General features: G+C 49.7%; 31 non-coding genes across 31 annotated transcripts; all 31 read right to left on the bottom strand.

Moving 5' to 3' along the window:
- Positions 1-3,536: 3,536 nt before the first annotated feature.
- On the bottom strand, positions 3,537-3,609 carry TRNAF-GAA (transfer RNA phenylalanine (anticodon GAA)). Its single transcript has one exon. It is a non-coding gene; the product is annotated as a tRNA-Phe (tRNA).
- A 782-nt stretch (positions 3,610-4,391) lies between these two features.
- Positions 4,392-4,464, bottom strand: TRNAF-GAA (transfer RNA phenylalanine (anticodon GAA)). Its single transcript has one exon. It is a non-coding gene; the product is annotated as a tRNA-Phe (tRNA).
- A 70-nt stretch (positions 4,465-4,534) lies between these two features.
- TRNAF-GAA (transfer RNA phenylalanine (anticodon GAA)) lies at positions 4,535-4,607 on the bottom strand. Its single transcript has one exon. It is a non-coding gene; the product is annotated as a tRNA-Phe (tRNA).
- A 68-nt stretch (positions 4,608-4,675) lies between these two features.
- Positions 4,676-4,748, bottom strand: TRNAF-GAA (transfer RNA phenylalanine (anticodon GAA)). The gene has a single exon. It is a non-coding gene; the product is annotated as a tRNA-Phe (tRNA).
- Positions 4,749-5,636: 888 nt separating this feature from the next.
- Positions 5,637-5,709, bottom strand: TRNAF-GAA (transfer RNA phenylalanine (anticodon GAA)). The gene has a single exon. It is a non-coding gene; the product is annotated as a tRNA-Phe (tRNA).
- A 71-nt stretch (positions 5,710-5,780) lies between these two features.
- TRNAF-GAA (transfer RNA phenylalanine (anticodon GAA)) lies at positions 5,781-5,853 on the bottom strand. The gene has a single exon. It is a non-coding gene; the product is annotated as a tRNA-Phe (tRNA).
- Positions 5,854-5,924: 71 nt separating this feature from the next.
- Positions 5,925-5,997, bottom strand: TRNAF-GAA (transfer RNA phenylalanine (anticodon GAA)). Its single transcript has one exon. It is a non-coding gene; the product is annotated as a tRNA-Phe (tRNA).
- Positions 5,998-6,066: 69 nt separating this feature from the next.
- Positions 6,067-6,139, bottom strand: TRNAF-GAA (transfer RNA phenylalanine (anticodon GAA)). Its single transcript has one exon. It is a non-coding gene; the product is annotated as a tRNA-Phe (tRNA).
- A 71-nt stretch (positions 6,140-6,210) lies between these two features.
- TRNAF-GAA (transfer RNA phenylalanine (anticodon GAA)) lies at positions 6,211-6,283 on the bottom strand. Its single transcript has one exon. It is a non-coding gene; the product is annotated as a tRNA-Phe (tRNA).
- Positions 6,284-6,354: 71 nt separating this feature from the next.
- On the bottom strand, positions 6,355-6,427 carry TRNAF-GAA (transfer RNA phenylalanine (anticodon GAA)). The gene has a single exon. It is a non-coding gene; the product is annotated as a tRNA-Phe (tRNA).
- A 4,986-nt stretch (positions 6,428-11,413) lies between these two features.
- TRNAF-GAA (transfer RNA phenylalanine (anticodon GAA)) lies at positions 11,414-11,486 on the bottom strand. Its single transcript has one exon. It is a non-coding gene; the product is annotated as a tRNA-Phe (tRNA).
- Positions 11,487-11,554: 68 nt separating this feature from the next.
- Positions 11,555-11,627, bottom strand: TRNAF-GAA (transfer RNA phenylalanine (anticodon GAA)). Its single transcript has one exon. It is a non-coding gene; the product is annotated as a tRNA-Phe (tRNA).
- A 69-nt stretch (positions 11,628-11,696) lies between these two features.
- Positions 11,697-11,769, bottom strand: TRNAF-GAA (transfer RNA phenylalanine (anticodon GAA)). The gene has a single exon. It is a non-coding gene; the product is annotated as a tRNA-Phe (tRNA).
- Positions 11,770-11,837: 68 nt separating this feature from the next.
- On the bottom strand, positions 11,838-11,910 carry TRNAF-GAA (transfer RNA phenylalanine (anticodon GAA)). The gene has a single exon. It is a non-coding gene; the product is annotated as a tRNA-Phe (tRNA).
- Positions 11,911-11,978: 68 nt separating this feature from the next.
- Positions 11,979-12,051, bottom strand: TRNAF-GAA (transfer RNA phenylalanine (anticodon GAA)). The gene has a single exon. It is a non-coding gene; the product is annotated as a tRNA-Phe (tRNA).
- Positions 12,052-12,118: 67 nt separating this feature from the next.
- TRNAF-GAA (transfer RNA phenylalanine (anticodon GAA)) lies at positions 12,119-12,191 on the bottom strand. Its single transcript has one exon. It is a non-coding gene; the product is annotated as a tRNA-Phe (tRNA).
- A 68-nt stretch (positions 12,192-12,259) lies between these two features.
- On the bottom strand, positions 12,260-12,332 carry TRNAF-GAA (transfer RNA phenylalanine (anticodon GAA)). Its single transcript has one exon. It is a non-coding gene; the product is annotated as a tRNA-Phe (tRNA).
- Positions 12,333-12,399: 67 nt separating this feature from the next.
- Positions 12,400-12,472, bottom strand: TRNAF-GAA (transfer RNA phenylalanine (anticodon GAA)). Its single transcript has one exon. It is a non-coding gene; the product is annotated as a tRNA-Phe (tRNA).
- Positions 12,473-12,540: 68 nt separating this feature from the next.
- On the bottom strand, positions 12,541-12,613 carry TRNAF-GAA (transfer RNA phenylalanine (anticodon GAA)). The gene has a single exon. It is a non-coding gene; the product is annotated as a tRNA-Phe (tRNA).
- Positions 12,614-12,683: 70 nt separating this feature from the next.
- TRNAF-GAA (transfer RNA phenylalanine (anticodon GAA)) lies at positions 12,684-12,756 on the bottom strand. Its single transcript has one exon. It is a non-coding gene; the product is annotated as a tRNA-Phe (tRNA).
- A 68-nt stretch (positions 12,757-12,824) lies between these two features.
- TRNAF-GAA (transfer RNA phenylalanine (anticodon GAA)) lies at positions 12,825-12,897 on the bottom strand. Its single transcript has one exon. It is a non-coding gene; the product is annotated as a tRNA-Phe (tRNA).
- A 70-nt stretch (positions 12,898-12,967) lies between these two features.
- TRNAF-GAA (transfer RNA phenylalanine (anticodon GAA)) lies at positions 12,968-13,040 on the bottom strand. Its single transcript has one exon. It is a non-coding gene; the product is annotated as a tRNA-Phe (tRNA).
- A 65-nt stretch (positions 13,041-13,105) lies between these two features.
- TRNAF-GAA (transfer RNA phenylalanine (anticodon GAA)) lies at positions 13,106-13,178 on the bottom strand. The gene has a single exon. It is a non-coding gene; the product is annotated as a tRNA-Phe (tRNA).
- Positions 13,179-23,248: 10,070 nt separating this feature from the next.
- On the bottom strand, positions 23,249-23,321 carry TRNAF-GAA (transfer RNA phenylalanine (anticodon GAA)). The gene has a single exon. It is a non-coding gene; the product is annotated as a tRNA-Phe (tRNA).
- Positions 23,322-23,389: 68 nt separating this feature from the next.
- On the bottom strand, positions 23,390-23,462 carry TRNAF-GAA (transfer RNA phenylalanine (anticodon GAA)). Its single transcript has one exon. It is a non-coding gene; the product is annotated as a tRNA-Phe (tRNA).
- A 68-nt stretch (positions 23,463-23,530) lies between these two features.
- On the bottom strand, positions 23,531-23,603 carry TRNAF-GAA (transfer RNA phenylalanine (anticodon GAA)). Its single transcript has one exon. It is a non-coding gene; the product is annotated as a tRNA-Phe (tRNA).
- Positions 23,604-23,670: 67 nt separating this feature from the next.
- Positions 23,671-23,743, bottom strand: TRNAF-GAA (transfer RNA phenylalanine (anticodon GAA)). Its single transcript has one exon. It is a non-coding gene; the product is annotated as a tRNA-Phe (tRNA).
- Positions 23,744-23,811: 68 nt separating this feature from the next.
- On the bottom strand, positions 23,812-23,884 carry TRNAF-GAA (transfer RNA phenylalanine (anticodon GAA)). The gene has a single exon. It is a non-coding gene; the product is annotated as a tRNA-Phe (tRNA).
- A 67-nt stretch (positions 23,885-23,951) lies between these two features.
- Positions 23,952-24,024, bottom strand: TRNAF-GAA (transfer RNA phenylalanine (anticodon GAA)). The gene has a single exon. It is a non-coding gene; the product is annotated as a tRNA-Phe (tRNA).
- Positions 24,025-24,092: 68 nt separating this feature from the next.
- TRNAF-GAA (transfer RNA phenylalanine (anticodon GAA)) lies at positions 24,093-24,165 on the bottom strand. The gene has a single exon. It is a non-coding gene; the product is annotated as a tRNA-Phe (tRNA).
- Positions 24,166-24,235: 70 nt separating this feature from the next.
- Positions 24,236-24,308, bottom strand: TRNAF-GAA (transfer RNA phenylalanine (anticodon GAA)). Its single transcript has one exon. It is a non-coding gene; the product is annotated as a tRNA-Phe (tRNA).
- Between the last annotated feature and the right edge of the window lie 31 nt (positions 24,309-24,339).

Here is a 24,339-nt window from a genome sequence, read left to right as displayed (position 1 = left end):
AGAAAAGGCTCAAGGTAGATCGCAAAGAGCAAAGGCGAGAGCGGGCAACCCTGCCTGACCGAAGAACACAGGTACAGGTTCAGTCAGCTGTTTGTTCACTATAATTCGGGTAACACAGTTGTCGTACGCCATCTGTACACCTTGTATTATCACAGAGCCGACGTTGGCATATTCTAGAATGGCGAAAAGAATGTCGTGCGACACTCGATCGAAGGCCTTTGCAAGGTCAAGCTGTATCATGGCAACTCGGCCCCCGAAGGCATCGCAGCATTCAAGAACAGTTCTAGCAATGTGCACATTCGTTCCAATGGTGCGACCTTTAATACCGCACGTTTGGTGGGGCCCTACAAGGTCCTTTATGACCTTTTGCAGTCTGTTGGCAAGAATCTTCATCAACACTTTATAGTCAACGTTGGTTAGGCTTATCGGCCGATAAGCCCCAACGGATAGAAGTTTAGCCTGGTCCTCACTCTTGGGTATTAAAACCACGTGTGCTGTTTTAAATGATGGTGGCATTTTCTTTGTCTCATAAATTTCGGTGAAGACGCAGTGGAGAGCTTGGGTGAGTTCGGCTTTGAACTTCTTATAAAATTCACTACCTAAGCCGTCAGGACCGGGAGATTTTCCGGCACTCAGCTCTTCGATTGCTCTTCCCACTTCGCTTACGCTGATTGGTACCTCCAGCCCTTGTTTTATATCGTCTCCTAGTTTTGGCATGCGGGACAAGAACGTGTTTGCAAACCCCTCTTCTTCAAGCCGTCGCCGCCCAAGCAATTCCCGATACTGCTCAACAAACGCCAACTGAATCACTTTGCTATCATTCGTTACCTTGTTTCTGTACCTGATTTGTCTTACTTCGTTCTGAGTCGCGTACTTCTTTTCGTCACTAAGCGAGCGTTTAGTAGGTACTTGGTCAAGCCAGAGACGTTCAGCACGGGCCCGTATCATGGCAGCTGTATACTTGTCTTTTTCGATAATCTCAAGTTTATTTTTTGTATCTCTTATTTCTTTCTTATATCTTCCCGGCTGGGACCTTTCCAGGTTTACGAGCAAGTCAAGTTGGCAATGTAGTTCTTTTTCTTTAACACGTTTATCGTGGCATATGATGCTTGCCCTTTCAATCGCGTTTATTTTAACTTGCTCTTTGAAATCTTCCCACCTAATTACCCAGTTTCCAGGCTCTGCTGATAGCAATGCTTTATTGCATTCATTAACTTTAATGTCAAAGCGTTCATCCTCGAGTAACTGTGCGTTAAACTTCCACAGGTCCCACGAGAAACGAGATTTCTTGTCTTTGTTCCCCAGGGTAAACGTAACTAAGCTGTGGTCGGTAAAAGACATGTGTTTTACCTCGTAGCTATTGCACAAAGGAATCAGATCAAGCGACACATACGCTCTCAAGTCTCGCGTGACTTTCACCCTGGAAGTGAGTAAAATGCGGCGCTACCGAAAGAACTTCATTCAGCAACATCATCTAAACCATTTTCTTGCACAATCGAATTCAACAATTCCGCACTTTTGTCACGAAGGAGTCTTTTTGTAATTCTATCCTCTGCTTTACAAACGCAGTTAAAGTCGCCCAAAAGCACAATTAACCGCTCACAGCACACATATTGTTCAACGCGCTCAAAAAATTCCTTGCGCTCGTTCTCCCTATTAGGAGCATACACGCATATGACTCTCCATAGCAAATTGCAATAAAAAAAAATCCACTACAACCAAACGGCCAGTTTGACACACAGTTAAATTCTGCTCGACAATCCCCAGAGAATTCCTAATAAATACAGCACAAGCGCCCGATGTGCCAGAAGAATGGCACACACAAACATTGTAGCGTGCCGTAAAAGGCTGCACCATAAGGTCCGCCTGTTCCTGTCTTTCGACTTTCGTCTCCTGTACGGCTATTATGTCTAGGTCATTATCAACGAACAGCCGGCTTAGCTGGTACTGACGCTTCTTGGAAGCCAGTCCCCTGACATTAATTGTTGCAATGCGCAACGCTCTAAGAGGTGTAGAAGCCATCTAGTTTAGGTACAGGAGCCATATGGTGCATACCTCGGGACACAAGGCGACGGTGCGGGTGACTTGCATAATCTGAGGTGCTCGATGGGTGCGGTGCCGGTAATCCAAAGTCTCTTGCACAAGTGCCTCTTGCGTATGGACTGGAAAATCAGCCCATGCAGTCTGTTACCGAAAAAGGCCATCTCACGCCCACAGAAACCACTCACAGGGCACTCACTCCAACTAAGGCGGCGGCTTAGCCGCCGCTCGTTGATCGGCCTGTACATTCGGCCGCGGTTTCAACGTCGGTCGCCTGACACCAACAGTCTTCTGCGGCGGCTCGTCGCCTTCGCTCACTTTGGGCTCTCCATTCGCACTGTGCTCGTGCGGTCTCTTCCCTGCTTGGTTGCTGGTTGATGCATGTGACACTTCCATGCTGTCACCATGCTGGGGAACGACGGGAGCTGACGCCCCACCGCTCAAGACTTCGTCCGTTGGCGCCTTGACTTCTGCAGGCTGCGCTACCTGTTGCTGCCGCTTACTGCTGGGCTCCTCTACGCTTGTGGATATCTCCGTAGGGGGCACAGCAGGGGCCTTCTCCACGCTGTCCCCTGCCTCTGCTGCAGCGTCTTCCGCGTCAGCCTCGTCCATGACAAGTTCGGACGAAATGTCAGTGTTGACTGGGACGGCAGCACTCGCGTACGTGCGTACGCAGCTGCTTTCTTCGTGCCCGTAGCGACGACAGGCGCCGCATCGTGGAACCTTGCACTCACGGCGAATGTGCCCAGTACCGTGGCAGCGCAGACAGAGCGGAGCTCTGCCCGGTACAACCACGAGAGCCAGCTCACCGCCAACCCTGACTTCGTGAGGGAGGTCTTCCAGCTTCACGCCAGGGTTCATTTTCAATGAAACCAAGCGTGTCGTCGACCCCTTGCTGGCGACACCCTGGACGCGCCACCGCTCCTTGGAGACTTCGCTCACCTTGCCGTACGGAGCAAAGGCTACCCTCACGTCTTCGTCGGGCACGTTGTGCAGCAGCCAGTGCAGCTTGACGCGGACGTCCTGGTTTGCCGGGTCGATGACGAGACAGCGGCGGTCCTTGACTTTCAGGTCTCCGGCAGAAAGAATTTTCGTCACCGCCTCAGCACTCGCGAAAGTAACAGCCCATACATGGCTCATGCGATACGCCCCCAAGGCGATAACCTCGGGGAGCAGCATCAGCTGAGCCAGCGCATCCCTGAAATCTTCGCCCGATAAGGACGGGCCCGCACGTCAGCGTGCAAAAAAACTGTGTTCAACACAACACGTCCTGTAGGAAGGGTAGGCAGAATCACCTGATACTCTTCATCCGAGGCAAAAGCCCTGTTTCCGCGGCCAGACATGACCGCTGTAGCTGCTCCAACGGAGCCCGTCATCGCACGTCCGTCACGCTCGGTGGCCGGAAGTCGAATCTGAGCTATTTCGGCACGTGGATGGGAGCGTAGGCTGCTGCTTGCGTACTATGCGCACTGTTCGAGCGAAACAAAAAAAAGCGCTGCCGAAACCCGGGATCGAACCAGGGACATTTAGATCTTCAGTCTAACGCTCTCCCAACTGAGCTATTTCGGCACTTTTTTTTTTATTACCGGTAAACAATACATAAAAATCTCTAGCCACACTTTGGCCGAGACAATGGGTTAAAACTTTTTCATGTTAATCAGTTCATCCATAACTGCCACCCAGTCCGGCGGCTGGGGTTGACTGCGGAGAACATCTCTCAGGAAAACTGCACTTTCTATAAAGTTTTCTCTCACTGGTCGCACATTTGCGTCGGCGTGCCTGGCCGCCATTCTCGTTTTCCAGATGCTGTGGAGGCCCAGTAGCATAAACATGTAGTAAGGAACTTCCTCACTTTCTATAGGTAGAAACCGGATGCCATAAGGAGTTACAGGTAGTTCTTTCTTCAATGTTCTTTGCAAGATGTCCCAGTGGAAAACCGGGTCCCAGCAGTCGATAAACACATGTTCGATGGTCTCGGGTTTTTTGCAGAGTATGCAGTCGGTGGTCCAGGGCACAAAAATGCCTTTATCGTTTAGCCATGTTTTCACCGGAAGGGTACCGGTATGAAGTTTAAAGAAAAAGGATTTGACAGTCGGTCTTACCGGCATCTTCTTAACTCGCTTTAACACATCTTTGCCTGGGCCTCCGCAGCAAAAGGAACGGTATAAGGGAGCAGGTATAAATATATCTAGCAAATCTTTGTACAGTTTTTTCCTGGGTACAGCAGATAGATACTGTGTAGAAAAGTGAGCGCTCAAAGTGCGAACTGAGCTATTTCGTCACGTGGATGGGAGCGTAGGCTGCTGCTTGCGTACTATGCGCACTGTTCGAGCGAAACGAAAAAAAAGCGCTGCCGAAACCCGGGATCGAACCAGGGACCTTTAGATCTTCAGTCTAACGCTCTCCCAACTGAGCTATTTCGGCACGTGGATGGGAGCGTAGGCTGCTGCTTGCGTACTATGCGCACTGTTCGAGCGAAACGAAAAAAAAGCGCTGCCGAAACCCGGGATCGAACCAGGGACCTTTAGATCTTCAGTCTAACGCTCTCCCAACTGAGCTATTTCGGCACGTGGATGGGAGCGTAGGCTGCTGCTTGCGTACTATGCGCACTGTTTGAGCGAAACAAAATAAACGCTGCCGAAACCCGGGATCGAACCAGGGACCTTTAGATCTTCAGTCTAACGCTCTCCTAACTGAGCTATTTCGGCACGTGGATGGGAGCGTAGGCTGCTGCTTGCGTACTATGCGCACTGTTCGAGCGAAACAAAAAAAAAGCGCTGCCGAAACCCGGGATCGAACCAGGGATCTTTAGATCTTCAGTCTAACGCTCTTTTTTTTTCTTTATTGCCTGGCTTTGGCTCATAACATTTATCAAAAAAAACATTCAACAAAAAAATACACAAAACACTATGTACATAAGACACTGTCGTGGTCAGCCAGCATGAGTCTGGCTTCGTCATTCTAAAATTCACGAAGCATACAGAGCGGCTCTAGCCTCGAGAGCCACTCGGGAGGCTCCGCAGCTGCTTTCTGGATGGCCAGAAAGCAGTCCATTCCTTCCCGAAAATAAATTCGGGCAGGTCGTGCGTCTTTGTCACAATTATAGCCTGCCATTCTGGAGCGCCATATACTGTGGAGGCCCAAGAACATTATGAGATCAAATGGTACCCCATCCTCATTGTCTGTGCTTAAATAACGAATTCCCTCCGCGTCAAGTGGTAGCTCTTTCTTTATTGTCCTTTGTAACACATCCCAAAAATAAACCCCTTCCCAGCAATGAAAAAAACATGGTCTATTGTTTCGGGCTGTTTACAAATTAAGCAGTTCGATCCCCACGGTAAAAAGAAATCCTTTCCGTCCAAAAACTTTTTAACTGGGAGTGTCCCGGTGTGTAATTTAAAAAAGAAGGTCTTTACTCCTGGTGGCACCTGCATTTTCTTTACCCTTTTTAAAACATCAGCTCCAGGACCTCCACTGTACAAGGCCCTGTAAATACGCTAACGCTCTCCCAACTGAGCTATTTCGGCACTTGGATGGGAGCGTAGGCTGCTGCTTGCGTACTATGCGCACTGTTCGAGCGAAACAAAAAAAAGCGCTGCCGAAACCCGGGATCAAACCAGGGACCTTTATATCTTCAGTCTAACGCTCTCCCAACTGAGCTTTTTCGGCACGTGGATAGGAGCGTAGGCTGCTGCTTGCGTACTATGCGCACTGTTCGAGCGAAACAAAAAAAAAAGCGCTGCCGAAACCCGGGATCGAACCAGGGACCTTTAGATCTTCAGTCTAACGCTCTCCCAACTGAGCTATTTCGGCACGTGGATGAGAGCGTAGGCTGCTGCTTGTGTACTATGCCCACTGTTCGAGCGAAACAAAAAAAAAAGCGCTGCCGAAACCCGGGATCGAACCAGGGACCTTTATATCTTCAGTCTAACGCTCTCCCAACTGAGCTTTTTCGGCACTTGGATGGGAGCGTAGGCTGCTGCTTGCGTACTATGCGCACTGTTCGAGCGAAACAAAAAAAAGCGCTGCCGAAACCCGGGATCAAACCAGGGACCTTTATATCTTCAGTCTAACGCTCTCCCAACTGAGCTTTTTCGGCACGTGGATAGGAGCGTAGGCTGCTGCTTGCGTACTATGCGCACTGTTCGAGCGAAACAAAAAAAAAAGCGCTGCCGAAACCCGGGATCGAACCAGGGACCTTTAGATCTTCAGTCTAACGCTCTCCCAACTGAGCTATTTCGGCACGTGGATGAGAGCGTAGGCTGCTGCTTGTGTACTATGCCCACTGTTCGAGCGAAACAAAAAAAAAAGCGCTGCCGAAACCCGGGATCGAACCAGGGACCTTTAGATCTTCAGTCTAACGCTCTCCCAACTGAGGTATTTCGGCTTTTTTTTTCTTTATTACCGGTAAACAATCCATAAAATTCTCTAGCCACACTTTGGCCGAGACAATGGGTTAAAACTTTTTCATGTTAATCAGTTCATCCATAACTGCCACCCAGTCCGGCGGCTGGGGTTGACTGCGGAGAACATCTCTCAGGAAAACTGCACTTTCTATAAAGTTTTCTCTCACTGGTCGCACATTTGCGTCGGCGTGCCTGGCCGCCATTCTCGTTTTCCAGATGCTGTGGAGGCCCAGTAGCATAAACATGTCGTAAGGAACCTCCTCACTTTCTATAGGTAGAAACCGGATGCCATAAGGAGTTACAGGTAGTTCTTTCTTCAATGTTCTTTGCAAGATGTCCCAGTGGAAAACCGGGTCCCAGCAGTCGATAAACACATGTTCGATGGTCTCGGGTTTTTTGCAGAGTATGCAGTCGGTGGTCCAGGGCACAAAAATGCCTTTATCGTTTAGCCATGTTTTCACCGGAAGGGTACCGGTATGAAGTTTAAAGAAAAAGGATTTCACAGTCGGTCTTACCGGCATCTTCTTAACTCGCTTTAACACATCTTTGCCTGGGCCTCCGCAGCAAAAGGAACGGTATAAGGCAGCAGGTATAAATATATCTAGCAAATCTTTGTACAGTTTTTTCCTGGGTACCGCACATAGATACCTTGTAGAAAAGTGAGCGCTCAAAGTGCGAAAGGCTGCCACAACTTCACGCAAAAAACCTGTTACAGCACGATTCGTGGCCGGGTAACTGGACACAACAAATTCCGGCAACACGTTGCCTAAGCGCACCTGCAACATTGTGCGCAACAAGGGATCGGTTTGATCACGTAGAAACAAAAATCTTGAGACAACTTGCTTCAGAAACAAATTAGAAAGACCAAGGCCGCCCCTTTTGACCGGAAGGAACAGATTAACTCGACTTGTTCGCTCCCAATTTGAGCTCCAAATAAAGACAGCAAACACTCTATGCAGCTTCTGCAGGTTTGCTCGGGTAATGAGCACGAACTGCAATATATACCAAATTCTGGCTATTAAAAATACATTGCACACACTTGCGCGCGCGAAAACAGAAAGGTCACGTCCTTTCCAGCCATCCGCTTTTCTCCTTGCACTCTGCGTTATCTCACCCCACAACTCCGTACTGCTTTTATAGTGCTCCAAGGGTACCCCCAAGTACTTCGCAGGGGCGGTCGTCCATTTCATGTTAGCAAACACGGCAGGTGTGCTGTCCCAATCACCGTGCCAAAAACCTATGCACTTATCCCAGTTAATTTCGGACCCAGTTTTTTTGCAATATTCCCCCGCGACTTTCACAACTTCTTTAACGCTTTCTTGATCCGCGCAAAAAACAGCAATATCATCAGCGTAAGCAAGCACTTTTACTTGCGCCGACAGAAGAGTGAAACCGCAGATCCCATCATTGTGCAACAGTGATAACAGAAAAGGCTCAAGGTAGATCGCAAAGAGCAAAGGCGAGAGCGGGCAACCCTGCCTGACCGAAGAACACACAGGTACAGGTTCAGTCAGCTGTTTGTTCACTATAATTCGGGTAACACAGTTGTCGTACGCCATCTGTACACCTTGTATTATCACAGAGCCGACGTTGGCATATTCTAGAATGGCGAAAAGAATGTCATGCGACACTCGATCGAAGGCCTTTGCAAGGTCAAGCTGTATCATGGCAACTCGGCCCCCGAAGGCATCGCAGCATTCAAGAACAGTTCTAGCAATGTGCACATTTGTTCCAATGGTGCGACCTTTAATACCGCACGTTTGGTGGGGCCCTACAAGGTCCTTTATGACCTTTTGCAGTCTGTTGGCAAGAATCTTCATAAACACTTTATAGTCAACGTTGGTTAGGCTTATCGGCCGATAAGCCCCAACGGACAGAAGTTTAGCCTGGTCCTCACTCTTGGGTATTAAAACCACGTGTGCTGTTTTAAATGATGGTGGCATTTTCTTTGTCTCATAAATTTCGGTGAAGACGCAGTGGAGAGCTTGGGTGAGTTCGGCTTTGAACTTCTTATAAAATTCACTACCTAAGCCGTCAGGACCGGGAGATTTTCCGGCACTCAGCTCTTCGATTGCTCTTCCCACTTCGCTTACGCTGATTGGTACCTCCAGCCCTTGTTTTATATCGTCTCCTAGTTTTGGCATACGGGACAAGAACGTGTTTGCAAACCCCTCTTCTTCAAGCCGTCGCCGCCCAAGCAATTCCCGATACTGCTCAACAAACGCCAACTGAATCACTTTGCTATCATTCGTTACCTCGTTTCTGTACCTGATTTGTCTTACTTCGTTCTGAGTCGCGTACTTCTTTTCGTCACTAAGCGAGCGTTTAGTAGGTACTTGGTCAAGCCAGAGGCGTTCAGCACTGGCCCGTATCATGGCAGCTGTATACTTGTCTTTTTCGATAATCTCAAGTTTACTTTTTGTATCTCTTATTTCTTTCTTATATTTTCCCGGCTGGGAACTTTCCAGGCTTACGAGCAAGTCAAGTTGGCAATGTAGTTCTTTTTCTTTAACACGTTTATCGTGGCATATGATGCTTGCCCTTTCAATTGCGTTTATTTTCACTTGTTCTTTGAAATCTTCCCACCTAATTACCCAGTTCCCAGGACCTGCTGATAGCAATGCTTTAATGCATTCATTAACTTTAATGTCAAAGCGTTCATCCTCGAGTAATTGTGCGTTAAACTTCCACAGGTCCCACGAGAAACGAGATTTCTTGTCTTTGTTCCCCAGGGTAAACGTAACTAAGCTGTGGTCGGTAAAAGACATGTGTTTTACCTCGTAGCTATTGCACAAAGGAATCAGATCAAGCGACACATACGCTCTGTCAAGTCTCGCGTGACTTTCACCCTGGAAGTGAGTAAAATGCGGCGCTACCGAAAGAACTTCAGCAACATCATCTAAACCATTTTCTTGCACAATCGAATTCAACAATTCCGCACTTTTGTCACGAAGGAGTCTTTTTGTAATTCTATCCTCTGCTTTACAAACGCAGTTAAAGTCGCCCAAAAGCACAATTAACCGCTCACAGCACACATATTGTTCAACGCGCTCAAAAAATTCCTTGCGCTCGTTCTCCCTGTTAGGAGCATACACGCATATGACTCTCCATAGCAAATTGCAATAAAAAAAATCCACTACAACCAAACGGCCAGTTTGACACACAGTTAAATTCTGCTCGACAATCCCGAGAGAATTCCTAATAAATACAGCACAACCGCCCGATGTGCCAGAAGAATGGCACACACAAACATTGTAGCGTGCCGTAAAAGGCTGCACCATAAGGTCCGCCTGTTCCTGTCTTTCGACTTTGGTCTCCTGTACGGCTATTATGTCTAGGTCATTATCAACGAACAGCCGGCTTAGCTGGTACTGACGCTTCTTGGAAGCCAGTCCCCTGACATTAATTGTTGCAATGCGCAACGCTCTAAGAGGTGTAGAAGCCATCTAGTTTAGGTACAGGAGCCATATGGTGCATACCTCGGGACACAAGGCGACGGTGCGGGTGACTTGCCTAGTCTGAGGTGCTCGATGGGTGCGGTGCCGGTAATCCAAAGTCTCTTGCACAAGTGCCTCTTGCGTATGGACTGGAAAATCAGCCCATGCAGTCCGTTACCGAAAAAGGCCATCTCACGCCCACAGAAACCACTCACAGGGCACTCACTCCAACTAAGGCGGCGGCTTAGCCGCCGCTCGTTGATCGGCCTGTACATTCGGCCGCGGTTTCAACGTCGGTCGCCTGACACCAACAGTCTTCTGCGGCGGCTCGTCGCCTTCGCTCACTTTGGGCTCTCCATTCGCACTGTGCTCGTGCGGTCTCTTCCCTGCTTGGTTGCTGGTTGATGCATGTGACACTTCCATGCTGTCACCATGCTGGGGAACGACGGGAGCTGACGCCCCACCGCTCAAGACTTCGTCCGTTGGCGCCTTGACTTCTGCAGGCTGCGCTACCTGTTGCTGCCGCTTACTGCTGGGCTCCTCTACGCTTGTGGATATTTCCGTAGGGGGCACAGGAGGGGCCTCCACGCTGTCCCCTGCCTCTGCTGCAGCGTCTTCCGCGTCAGCCTCGTCCATGACAAGTTCGGACGAAATGTCAGCGTTGACTGGGACGGCAGCACTCGCGTACGTGCGTACGCAGCTGCTTTCTTCGTGCCCGTAGCGACGACAGGCGCCGCATCGTGGAACCTTGCACTCACGGCGAATGTGCCCAGTACCGTGGCAGCGCAGACACAGCCGAGCTCTGCCCGGTACAACCACGAGAGCCAGCTCACCGCCAACCCTGACTTCGTGAGGGAGGTCTTCCAGCTTCACGCCAGGATTCATTTTCAATGAAACCAAGCGTGTCGTCGACCCCTTGCTGGCGACACCCTGGACGCGCCACCGCTCCTTGGAGACTTCGCTCACCTTGCCGTACGGAGCAAAGGCTACCCTCACGTCTTCGTCGGGCACGTTGTGCAGCAGCCAGTGCAGCTTGACGGGGACATCCTGGTTTGCCGGGTCGATGACGAGACAGCGGCGGTCCTTGACTTTCAGGTCTCCGGCAGAAAGAATTTTCGTCACCGCCTCAGCACTCGCGAAAGTAACAGCCCATACATGGCTCATGCGATACGCCCCCAAGGCGATAACCTCGGGGAGCAGCATCAGCTGAGCCAGCGCATCCCTGAAATCTTCGACCCGATAAGGACGGGCCCGCACGTCAGCGTGCAAAAAAACTGTGTTCAACACAACACGTCCTGTAGGAAGGGTAGGCAGAATCACCTGATACTCTTCATCCGAGGCAAAAGCCCTGTTTCCGCGGCCAGACATGACCGCTGTAGCTGCTCCAACGGAGCCCGTCATCGCACGTCCGTCACGCTCGGTGGCCGGAAGTCGAATCCCCCCAACTGAGGTATTTCGGCACGTGGATGGGAGTGTAGGCTGCTGCTTGCGTACTATGCGCACTGTTCGAGCGAAACAAAAAAAAAGAGCTGCCGAAACCCGGGATCGAACCAGGGACCTTTAGATCTTCAGTCTAACGCTCTCCCAACTGAGCTATTTCGGCACGTGGATGGGAGCGTAGGGTGCTGCTTGCGTACTATGCGCACTGTTCGAGCGAAAAAAAATAAACGCTGCCGAAACCCGGGATCGAACCAGGGACCTTTAGATCTTCAGTCTAACGCTCTCCCAACTGAGCTATTTCGGCACGTGGATGGGAGCGTAGGCTGCTGCTTGCGTACTATGCGCACTGTTCGAGCGAAACAAAAAAAAGCGCTACCGAAACCCGGGATCGAACCAGGGACCTTTAGATCTTCAGTCTAACGCTCTCCCAACTGAGCTATTTCGGCACGTGGATGGGAGCGTAGGCTGCTGCTTGCGTACTATGCGCACTGCTCGAGCGAAACAAAATAAACGCTGCCAAAACCCGGGATCGAACCAGGGACCTTTAGATCTTCAGTCTAACGCTCTCCCAACTGAGCTATTTCGGCACGTGGATGGGAGCGTAGGCTGCTGCTTGCGTACTATGCGCACTGTTCGAGCGAAACAAAATAAACGCTGCCGAAACCCGGGATCGAACCAGGGACCTTTAGATCTTCAGTCTAACGCTCTCCGAACTGAGCTATTTCGGCACGCGGATGGGAGCGTAGGCTGCTTGCGTAGTATGCGCACTGTTCGAGTGAAACAAAAAAAAAGCGCTGCCGAAACCCGGGATCGAACCAGGGACCTTTAGATCTTCAGTCTAAAGCTCTCCCAACTGAGCTATTCCGGCACGTGGATGGGAGCATAGGCTGCTGCTTGCGTACTATGCGCACTGTTCGAGCGAAACAAAATAAACGCTGCCGAAACCCGGGATCGAACCAGGGACCTTTAGATCTTCAGTCTAACGCTCTCCGAACTGAGCTATTTCGGCACGCGGATGGGAGCGTAGGCTGCTTGCGTAGTATGCGCACTGTTCGAGTGAAACAAAAAAAAAGCGCTGCCGAAACCCGGGATCGAACCAGGGACCTTTAGATCTTCAGTCTAACGCTCTCCCAACTGAGCTATTCCGGCACGTGGATGGGAGCATAGGCTGCTGCTTGCGTACTATGCGCACTGTTCGAGCGAAACAAAATAAACGCTGCCGAAACCCGGGATCGAACCAGGGACCTTTAGATCTTCAGTCTAACGCTCTCCCAACTGAGCTATTTCGGCACGTGGATGGGAGCCTAGGCTGCTGCTTGCGTACTATGCGCACTGTTCGAGCGAAACAAAAAAAAAGCGCTGCCGAAACCCGGGATCGAACCAGGGACCTTTAGACCTTCAGTCTAACGCTCTCCCAACTGATCTATTTCGGCTCGTGAATGGGAGCGTAGGCTGCTGCTTGCGTACTATGCGCACTGTTCGAGCGAAACAAAAAAAGCGCTGCCGAAACCCGGGATCGAACCATGGACCTTTAGACCTTCAGTCTAACGCTCTACCAACTGAGCTATTTCGGCACGTGGATGGGAGCGTAGGCTGCTGCTTGCGTACTATGCGCACTGTTTGAGCGAAACAAAAAAAAAGCGCTGCCGAAACCCGGGATCGAACCAGGGACCTTTAGATCTTCAGTCTAACGCTCTCCCAACTGAGCTATTTCGGCACGTGGATGGGAGCGTAGGCTGCTGCTTGCGTACTATGCGCACTGTTCGAGCGAAACAAAAACGCTGCCGAAACGCGGGATCGAACCAGGGACCTTTAGATCTTCAGTCTAACGCTCTCCCAACTGAGCTATTTCGGCACGTGGATGGGAGCGTAGGCTGCTGCTTGCGTACTATGCGCACTGTTCGAGCGAAACAAAAAAAGCGCTGCCGAAACCCGGGATCGAACCAGGGACCTTTAGATCTTCAGTCTAACGCTCTCCCAACTGAGCTATTTCTTTTTTTTTCTTTATTGCCGGTATTTTGACCCACATGAAAAGAAAGCACATATTCATACATAAGCACTAAAACACAATCAACATCTTTGTTAAAACAACGGCCGCCCAGCTTGTGCGGTCACGCTCATACTAAAATTCCTTCATCGCCAATAATAACTCAACACGTGATAGCCACTCTGGACTACATTCCAGCATCTTTTTCTCCTGAACAAAGTTGCTTATGCTTTCTTTGAAATATTGACGTGCCGGCCTTGCATCGAGATCGGCGTGCCTTACTGCCATTCTGCATTTCCAAATACTGTGTAGGGCTATTAGCATGATCAAATCAAATGGGGTACCGTCATCACTTTCAATTGGCAAGTAGCGAATTCCGTACCCATCAAGCGGAAATTCTTTTTTGATTGTGCGCTGAAGCACATCCCAAAGGAACACAGCATCCCACCATTCAAGGAACACATGCTCAATTGTCTCCTCCTTTCTGCATATTATACAGTGAGTACCCCAGGGAACAAAAAAACCTTTTTCAGCCATCCACGGTTTGACAGTCAGAGTTCCAGTGTGTAATTTGAAAAAGAAAGTCTTAACACCAGACGGGACTAATATTGCCTTAACACGCTTTAGTACCTTGTTACCTATACCTTCCCTGTAAAGGGACCGATATAAAGGCACGGGGAGAACCACACTACTAAGGTCTTTATACAGTTTTTTCCGGTTGACTTCACTCAGGTATTGGAGTGAAAACCGCGCCATCAAAAACCTACATGAAACCACAACTTCGCGTAGAAAACCATGCACTCCACCGGGCATACTGCCAGCAGAGACAACCATATTAGGCAAGTGCTTCCCCAGGCGAAGTTGACAGACAGTGTGTAGAAACGGGTGCTTAACGTCCCGAAGAAAAAAATACCGATTGACAACCTGTCTCAAAAACAAATGTGACAAACTGAGTCCTCCATTTCGAACTCGTAGAAATAACTTGGTGCGGCTTGATCTTTCCCAGGAAGATGCCCACACGAACACTGCAAACACCCGATGAAATTTTTGGATATGAACCCTGGAGCAATGCAAGACTTGAAGGACATACCAAAGTTTGCTCACTAAAAATATGTTGCAAATTGTGGCTCTCGAGAACATTGACCAATTCCATCCATTCCATTTATTCACTCTTTCCCTCATTTTATCCACTTCACTCCTCCAGTAGGCCTCGCTGTCTTTGTAACACTCAAGAGGAACTCCCAAGTATTTACCAGGAGTCGTAGTAAAACTCATGTTGGCAAAAGTGTCTGGGGCCTCCGGCCAATCCCCGTGCCAGAATCCCAGGCACTTACTCCAGTTTACCGCGCTGCCACTGGCCGCACAAAAACTTTTAACACACTTAACAGCCTGTGTTACACTGTCGTAATCATTACAAAACATGGCTATATCATCCGCATAAGCCAACAGTCGGACTTCTAACTGATGTAGTTTAAAACCGCGCATACAATCGCTCTGTATAACGCTCAAACAAAATGACTCTATATACAAACAAAACAACAGTGGCGAAAGAGGGCAACCCTGGCGCACCGAGCGTTTGACTGGAATGCGTGAACCCACAACCTTGTTGACAATTAGACTTGTCGTGCAATCCTGGTACGCCATGGCGACCCCGCCTCGAATAATTCTACCCACATTCACATGATCTAGAATGCACAGAAGAATTTCATGAGGCACCCTATCGAAAGCTTTCTCCAGATCAATTTGGATCATTGCCACTTGTGTGCCCATTGCGTCGCAGCACTCAAGGATACTACGCGCTACATGTATATTTGAGAAAATAGATCGGCCTTTAATACCGCACGTTTGATGCGGCCCCACCAGGTCAGTAATGGCTGTCTGCAATCGCTTAGCCAAAATTTTCATCATTATCTTATAGTCTCCATTTGTGAGGCAGATTGGACGGTAAGAAGTTATTCTGCGCAATACAGAGGGGTCTTCTGATTTCGGTATAAGAACAGTGTGGGAGGATGTGAAGGAAGGCGGCAGTACATTGAGATCGAATGCCTCATTATAGACAGCAGCTATAACTGGTGAAATTATTCTTTTTAGACGTTTATAAAAGGCTGAGGTCAGACCATCCGGGCCCGGAGACTTCCCCGGGTGCAAGCTTTCAATAGCGTTTTTCACCTCCTCTACTGAGATAGCTGCCTCCAATAGTTCCTTCGTACTGTCGTCTAGGCTGGGCATCAACAAAAGGAAGTCCTTCTTGAAACGATCAATGTCAACTGAGCAGTTGGCAAATAACCCACTGTAGTGCTCGAAGAAAGCGCGCTCAATATCTTCTGCTGTGTCACTAACTTTTCCACCAACTTCAATTTCCACTATCTGATTGCGCCGCGCGTGCCACTTTTCTGCGCCCAACGCTCTTTTTGATGGAACTTCCCCCGCTATCAGCTTTTCAGCTCTCGCTCGCACCAGAGCACCGTGGTATCTTTCGATGTCGAACTGTTCTATTTTATGCTTTAGTGCGCGAATATCGTCCATGAACATGCCGGGTGTACTGCACTCTTCACTGATCAATTTTTCCAAGTTTCTACGCATCGTTTTTTCCTCTGCCCCCTTTTGTCTGCGTATAGCGCTCGCCCGCTCCAATGCTTTCATTTTAACTGTCTGCTTGAAGTTCTCCCATTTTTCTCTGCACGTCGTATTACCCATATGTTTCATTGCATCAACTTGCGTCGTCACGTCTGCCATAAAAATTTCATCATCCAGTAATTTTGAATTCAATTTCCATAACTGCCACTCGAAGCTTCTTTTCCTTTCTTTCGTGCTTGCTACTAGAAAACTGACTAAGCAGTGATCAGTAAATGAAACAGCGCTCACTCGGTACTCCTTGCAAAAGGGTACCAAATCAAGGCTTACGTATGCTCTATCCAAACGAGCGTGGCTCGAAGCCTGAAAATGGGTGTACTGTGTATTTCTTCCACCACCAAGGCATTCAGCCACATCCGCCAAACTACTGTTCCCTATTATTTCATTTAGGGCAGTCGTGCTTGCATACTTGTACGGTCGGGTGCTAGTTTTGTCCCGGGATGAAAGAACGCAGTTGAAATCACCAATAAGAATGACCAACCTATTACACTGGGTATACTGTTTTAGCTGTTCAAAAAACCTGCACCTTTCCCCAGCAACAGTCGGCGCATACAAACAGATTACACGCCACTCCAAGGACGATAACAAGAAATCACATACAACAAACCGTCCTGACATGCATGACGTGACGGCTTCTATTTTAGCTCCTAGACTATGTCGGACCACCAATGCGCAGCCTGAACAATATCCCACGGAATGGCTCACAATAGCACAGTATCGCGCTACGAATTGCTGCACCATGCCCCCGGTTTCCACGTCGCCCTCGACTTTCGTCTCCTGCACTGCTAGAATGTCAAGGTCAAAGTCGCTTAACAGGCGGTACAGTTGACTCTGCTTCCTCCTTGAGGCAAGCCCTCGGACATTTAAAGTTGCCACGCGAATGAACTTATCCATAGTCATCATAGCAAGGTGGGAAAGAAAACCGGGGGCATGGCGCTTACCTCACAACTGCGGTTTGATCCGGAGTGTGCTAGCACAGGGCGGTCCTCACGGCGGCATAGGCGGCGTTTCCGCCGTCTTGCGCGCCGCCGAAGTGTTCGGCAGCGGTCGAAATGAAGGACGCCGTCCAACAGTCGTCTTGGCTGGCGGCTCGTCTGCAGCAACGACACTAAGCTCCTTCTCATTTTCGCCTGCGTCGTGAGGTCGCTTTGCAGCGGCACTAATACTGTCGCTGTCCATCACGGTGACTGGTGCCGGCTCGGTGGGTGGTTTCTCGCCTCCTCCGGGAGAGGGGTGGCCCGTAGTGCTTGCCTCATCCTTCTCGTTCCCGCCTTCTGCGTCGTCATGTCGCCGCTTGTCTGCGGGTTTATCTCCGCCGTCAATTAGTTGTTCCCCTTGAAAGTTCGACGATGCACCTTGCGTAACCAGGTTACGGCTCGTCCTTGCTGTTTCCTCTGAGTCTTCCTCGTCCATCAGGTGGTCCGATATGTCGTTTGCCTGCACTGGACCGGCTACGCTGGCGTGCGTCTTTGCGCAATCAGCATCGACGTGGCCGAAACGACGACAACGACTACAGCGCGGCACTTTGCAGTCGCGACGAATGTGCCCGGTGCTCTTGCAGCGCAGACACTGAGGAGCGCGGCCCGGCACAACAACAAGAGTTAGCTCTCCGGCTATCTTGAGCTGATGCGGAATATCGTCTATTTTGACGTCGGCATGCAATTTTAGTCCAACTGTACGAGTCGTCGACCCTTTTTCAGTGACACCGAGCGCCCGCCACTTCTCCCGGGTCACTTCTAACACCTTCCCGTAGGGCGACAGTGCCACGCGAACGTCTTCGTCGGTAACGCCATGCAGCAACCAGTGCAGCTTTACACGAACCTCTCGGTTATTCGGATCAATGAGCAAACATGGGCGATCCTTTACCTTCACGTCGACGGCCAAAAGAAGCTTCTGAGCAGCATCAGCAGTTGTCATTGTCACAGCCCACACGTGGTTCATTTGATACGCCCCCAACGCCACAACGTCGGGAAGCGCACCAAGGTTGGCCAAAGTGTCCCGGTAGTCTTCAACACGATAGGGCCAGGCTCTTGGATCGCCGTGCATGAAAACGGTGTTGGCGACGATGCGTCCGGATGGCAGATTGGGCAGAATAACCTGATAATCTTAGGCAGTAGCCGCAAAAAAACCTGTTACCGCGGCCCGACTGGGCCGCTGAATGCGCTCCGACGGAGCTCATGATAACGCGTCCGTCACGCTCGGTGGCCGGAAGTCGAATAAACCCAACTGAGCTATTTCGGCACGTGGATGGGAGCGTAGGCTGCTGCTTGCGTACTATGCGCACTGTTCGAGCGAAACAAAATAAACGCTGCCGAAACCCGGGATCGAACCAGGGACCTTTAGATCTTCAGTCTAACGCTCTCTTTTTTTTTTTTCTTTATTGCCGCTATTTTGACCCACATGAAAAGAAAGCACATATTCATACATAAGCACTAAAACACAATCAACATCTTTGTTAAAACAACGGCCGCTCAGCTTGTGCGGTCACGCTCATGCTAAAATTCCTTCATCGCCAATAATAACTCAACACGTGACAGCCACTCTGGACTACATTTCAGCATCTTTTTCTCCTGAACAAAGTTGCTTATGCTTTCTTTGAAATATTGACGTGCCGGTCTTGCATCGAGATCGGCGTGCCTTACTGCCATTCTGCATTTCCAAATACTGTGTAGGGCTATTAGCATGATCAAATCAAATGGGGTACCGTCATCACTTTCAATTGGCAAGTAGCGAATTCCGTACCCATCAAGCGGAAATTCTTTTTTGATTGTGCGCTGAAGCACATCCCAAAGGAACACAGCATCCCAGCATTCAAGGAACACATGCTCAATTGTTTCCTCCTTTCTGCATATTATACAGTGAGTACCCCAGGGAACAAAAAAACCTTTTTCAGCCATCCACGGTTTGACAGTCAGATTTCCAGTGTGTAATCTGAAAAAGAAAGTCTTAACACCAGACGGGACTAACATTGCCTTAACACGCTTTAGTACCTTGTTACCTATACCTTCCCTGTAAAGGGACCGATATAAAGGCACGGGGAGAACCACACTACACAGGTCTTTATACAGTTTTTTCCGGTTGACTTCACTCAGGTATCGGAGTGAAAACCGCGCCATCAAAAACCTACATGAAACCACAACTTCGCGTAGAAAACCATGCACTCCACCGTGCATACTGACAGCAGAGACTACCATATTAGGCAAGTGCTTCCCCAGGCGAAGTTGACAGACAGTGTGTAGAAACGGGTGCTTAACGTCCCGAAGAAATAAATACCGATTGACAACCTGTCTCAAAAACAAATGTGACCAACTGAGTCCTCCATTTCGAACTCGTAGAAATAACTTGGTGCGGCTTGATCTTTCCCAGGAAGATGCCCACACGAACACTGCAAACACCCGATGAAATTTTTGGATATGAACCCTGGAGCAATGCAAGACTTGAAGGACATACCAAAGTTTGCTCACTAAAAATATGTTGCAAATTGTGGCTCTCGAGAACATTGACCAATTCCACCCATTTCATTTATTCACTCTTTCCCTCATTTTATCCACTTCACTCCTCCAGTAGGCCTCGCTGTCTTTGTAACACTCAAGAGGAACTCCCAAGTATTTAACAGGAGTCGTAGTAAAACTCATGTTGGCAAAAGTGTCTGGGGCCTCCGGCCAATCCCCGTGCCAGAATCCCAGGCACTTACTCCAGTTTACCGCGCTGCCACTGGCCGCACAAAAACTTTTAACACACTTAACAGCCTGTGTTACACTGTCGTAATCATTACAAAACATGGCTATATCATCCGCAATAAGCCAACAGTCGGACTTCTAACTGATGTAGTTTAAAACCGCGCATACAATCGCTCTGTATCACGCTCAAACAAAATGACTCTATATACAAACAAAACAACAGTGGCGAAAGAGGGCAACCCTGGCGCACCGAGCGTTTGACTGGAATGCGTGAACCCACAACCTTGTTGACAATTAGACTTGTCGTGCAATCCTGGTACGCCATGGCGACCCCGCCTCGAATAATTCTACCCACATTCACATGATCTAGAATGCACAGAAGAATTTCATGAGGCACCCTATCGAAAGCTTTCTCCAGATCAATTTGGATCATTGCCACTTGTGTGCCCATTGCGTCGCAGCACTCAAGGATACTACGCGCCACATGTATATTTGAGAAAATAGATCGGCCTTTAATACCGCACGTCCGATGCGGCCCCACCAGGTCAGTAATGACTGTCTGCAATCGCTTAGCCAAAATTTTCATCATTATCTTATAGTCTCCATTTGTGAGGCAAATTGAACGGTAAGAAGTTACTCTGCGCAATACAGAGGGGTCTTCTGATTTCGGTATAAGAACAGTGTGGGAGGATGTGAAGGAAGGCGGCAGTACATTGAGATCGAATGCCTCATTATAGACAGCAGCTAAAACTGGTGAAATTGTTCTTTTTAGACGTTTATAAAAGGCTGAGGTCAGACCATCCGGGCCCGGAGACTTCCCCGGCTGCAAGCTTTCAATAGCGTTTTTCACCTCCTCTACTGAGATAGCTGCCTCCAATAATTCCTTCGTACTGTCGTCTAGGCTGGGCATCAACAAAAGGAAGTCCTTCTTGAAACGATCAATGTCAACTGAGCAGTTGGCAAATAACCCACTGTAGTGCTCGAAGAAAGCGCGCTCAATATCTTCTGCTGTGTCACTAACTTTTCCACCAACTTCAATTTCCACTATCTGATTGCGCCGCGCGTGCCACTTTTCTGCGCCCAACGCTCTTTTTGATGGAACTTCCCCCGCTATCAGCTTTTCAGCTCTCGCTCGCACCAGAGCACCGTGGTATCTTTCGATGTCGAACTGTTCTATTTTATGCTTTAGTGCGCGAATATCGTCCATGAACATGCCGGGTCTACTACACTCTTCACTGATCAATTTTTCCAAGTTTCTGCGCATCGTTTTTTCCTCTGCCCCCTTTTGTCTGCGTATAGCGCTCGCCCGCTCCAATGCTTTAATTTTAACTGTCTGCTTGAAGTTCTCCCATTTTTCTCTGTACGTCGTATTACCCATATGTTTCATTGCATCAACTTGCGTCGTCACGTCTGCCATAAAAATTTAATCATCCAGTAATTTTGAATTCAATTTCCATAACTGCCACTCGAAGCTTCTTTTCCTTTCTTTCGTGCTTGCTACTAGAAAACTGACTAAGCAGTGATCAGTAAATGAAACAGCGCTCACTCGGTACTCCTTGCAAAAGGGTACCAAATCAAGGCTTACGTATGCTCTATCCAAACGAGCGTTGCTCGAAGCCTGAAAATGGGTGTACTGTGTATTTCTTCCACCACCAAGGCATTCAGCCACATCCGCCAAACTACTGTTCCCTATTATTTCATTTAGGGCAGTCGTGCTTGCATACTTGTACGGTCGGGTGCTAGTTTTGTCCCGGGATGAAAGAACGCAGTTGAAATCACCAATAAGAATGACCAACCTATTACACTGGGTATACTGTTTTAGCTGTTCAAAAAACCTGCACCTTTCCCCAGCAACAGTCGGCGCATACAAACAGATTACACGCCACTCCAAGGACGATCACAAGAAATCACATACAACAAACAGTCCTGACATGCATGACGTGACGGCTTCTATTTTAGCTCCTAGACTATGTCGGACCAACAATGCGCAGCCTGAACAATATCCCACGGAATGGCTCACAATAGCACAGTATCGCGCTACGAATTGCTGCACCATGCCCCCGGTTTCCACGTCGCCCTCGACTTTCGTCTCCTGCACTGCTAGAATGTCAAGGTCAAAGTCGCTTAACAGGCGGTACAGTTGACTCTGCTTCCTCCTTGAGGCAAGCCCTCGGACATTTAATGTTGCCACGCGAATGGACTTTTCCATAGTCATCATAGCAAGGTGGGAAAGAAAACCGGGGGCATGGCGCTTACCTCACAACTGCGGTTTGATCCGGAGTGTGCTAGCACAGGGCGGTCCTCACGGCGGCATAGGCGGCGTTTCCGCCGTCTTGCGCGCCGCCGAAGTGTTCGGCAGCGGTCGAAATGAAGGACGCCGTCCAACAGTCGTCTTGGCTGGCGGCTCGTCTGCAGCAACGACACTAAGCTCCTTCTCATTTTCGCCTGCGTCGTGAGGTCGCTTTGCAGCGGCACTAATACTGTCGCTGTCCATCACGGTGACTGGTGCCGGCTCGGTGGGTGGTTTCTCGCCTCCTCCGGGAGAGGGGTGGCCCGTAGTGCTTGCCTCATCCTTCTCGTTCCCGCCTTCTGCGTCGTCATGTCGCCGCTTGTCTGCGGGTTTATCTCCGCCGTCTATTAGTTGTTCCCCTTGACAGTTCGACGATGCACCTTGCGTAACCAGGTTACGGCTCGTCCTTGCTGTTTCCTCTGAGTCTTCCTCGTCCATCAGGTGGTCCGATATGTCGTTTGCCTGCACTGGTCCGGCTACGCTGGCGTGCGTCTTTGCGCAATCAGCATCGACGTGGCCGAAACGACGACAACGACTACAGCGCGGCACTTTGCAGTCGCGACGAATGTGCCCGGTGCTCTTGCAGCGCAGACACTGAGGAGCGCGGCCCGGCACAACAACAAGAGTTAGCTCTCTGGCTATCTTGAGCTGATGCGGAATATCGTCTATTTTGACGTCGGCATGCAATTTTAGTCCAACTGTACGAGTCGTCGACCCTTTTTCAGTGACACCGAGCGCCCGCCACTTCTCCCGGGTCACTTCTAACACCTTCCCGTAGGGCGACAGTGCCACGCGAACGTCTTCGTCGGTAACGCCATGCAGCAACCAGTGCAGCTTTACACGAACCTCTCGGTTATTCGGATCAATGAGCAAACATGGGCGATCCTTTACCTTCACGTCGACGGCCAAAAGAAGCTTCTGAGCAGCATCAGCAGTTGTCATTGTCACAGCCCACACGTGGTTCATTTGATACGCCCCCAACGCCACAACGTCGGGAAGCGCACCAAGGTTGGCCAAAGTGTCCCGGTAGTCTTCAACACGATAGGGCCAGGCTCTTGGATCGCCGTGCATGAAAACGGTGTTGGCGACGATGCGTCCGGATGGCAGATTGGGCAGAATAACCTGATAATCTTAGGCAGTAGCCGCAAAAAAACCTGTTACCGCGGCCCGACTGGGCCGCTGAATGCGCTCCGACGGAGCTCATGATAACGCGTCCGTCACGCTCGGTGGCCGGAAGTCGAATAAACCCAACTGAGCTATTTCGGCACGTGGATGGGAGCGTAGGCTGCTGCTTGCGTACTATGCGCACTGTTCGAGCGAAACAAAATAAACGCTGCCGAAACCCGGGATCGAACCAGGGACCTTTAGATCTTCAGTCTAACGCTCTCCCAACTGAGCTATTTCGGCACGTGGATGGGAGCGTAGGCTGCTGCTTGCGTACTATGCGCACTGCTCGAGCGAAACAAAATAAACGCTGCCAAAACCCGGGATCGAACCAGGGACCTTTAGATCTTCAGTCTAACGCTCTCCCAACTGAGCTATTTCGGCACGTGGATGGGAGCGTAGGCTGCTGCTTGCGTACTATGCGCACTGTTCGAGCGAAACAAAATAAACGCTGCCGAAACCCGGGATCGAACCAGGGACCTTTAGATCTTCAGTCTAACGCTCTCCGAACTGAGCTATTTCGGCACGCGGATGGGAGCGTAGGCTGCTTGCGTAGTATGCGCACTGTTCGAGTGAAACAAAAAAAAAGCGCTGCCGAAACCCGGGATCGAACCAGGGACCTTTAGATCTTCAGTCTAAAGCTCTCCCAACTGAGCTATTCCGGCACGTGGATGGGAGCATAGGCTGCTGCTTGCGTACTATGCGCACTGTTCGAGCGAAACAAAATAAACGCTGCCGAAACCCGGGATCGAACCAGGGACCTTTAGATCTTCAGTCTAACGCTCTCCGAACTGAGCTATTTCGGCACGCGGATGGGAGCGTAGGCTGCTTGCGTAGTATGCGCACTGTTCGAGTGAAACAAAAAAAAAGCGCTGCCGAAACCCGGGATCGAACCAGGGACCTTTAGATCTTCAGTCTAACGCTCTCCCAACTGAGCTATTCCGGCACGTGGATGGGAGCATAGGCTGCTGCTTGCGTACTATGCGCACTGTTCGAGCGAAACAAAATAAACGCTGCCGAAACCCGGGATCGAACCAGGGACCTTTAGATCTTCAGTCTAACGCTCTCCCAACTGAGCTATTTCGGCACGTGGATGGGAGCCTAGGCTGCTGCTTGCGTACTATGCGCACTGTTCGAGCGAAACAAAAAAAAAGCGCTGCCGAAACCCGGGATCGAACCAGGGACCTTTAGACCTTCAGTCTAACGCTCTCCCAACTGATCTATTTCGGCTCGTGAATGGGAGCGTAGGCTGCTGCTTGCG

Source organism: Amblyomma americanum, chromosome 10 (assembly GCF_052857255.1).
Source record: "Amblyomma americanum isolate KBUSLIRL-KWMA chromosome 10, ASM5285725v1, whole genome shotgun sequence".
NCBI lineage: Eukaryota > Metazoa > Arthropoda > Arachnida > Ixodida > Ixodidae > Amblyomma > Amblyomma americanum.
This window is presented reverse-complemented; position numbering and strand designations above follow the sequence as displayed.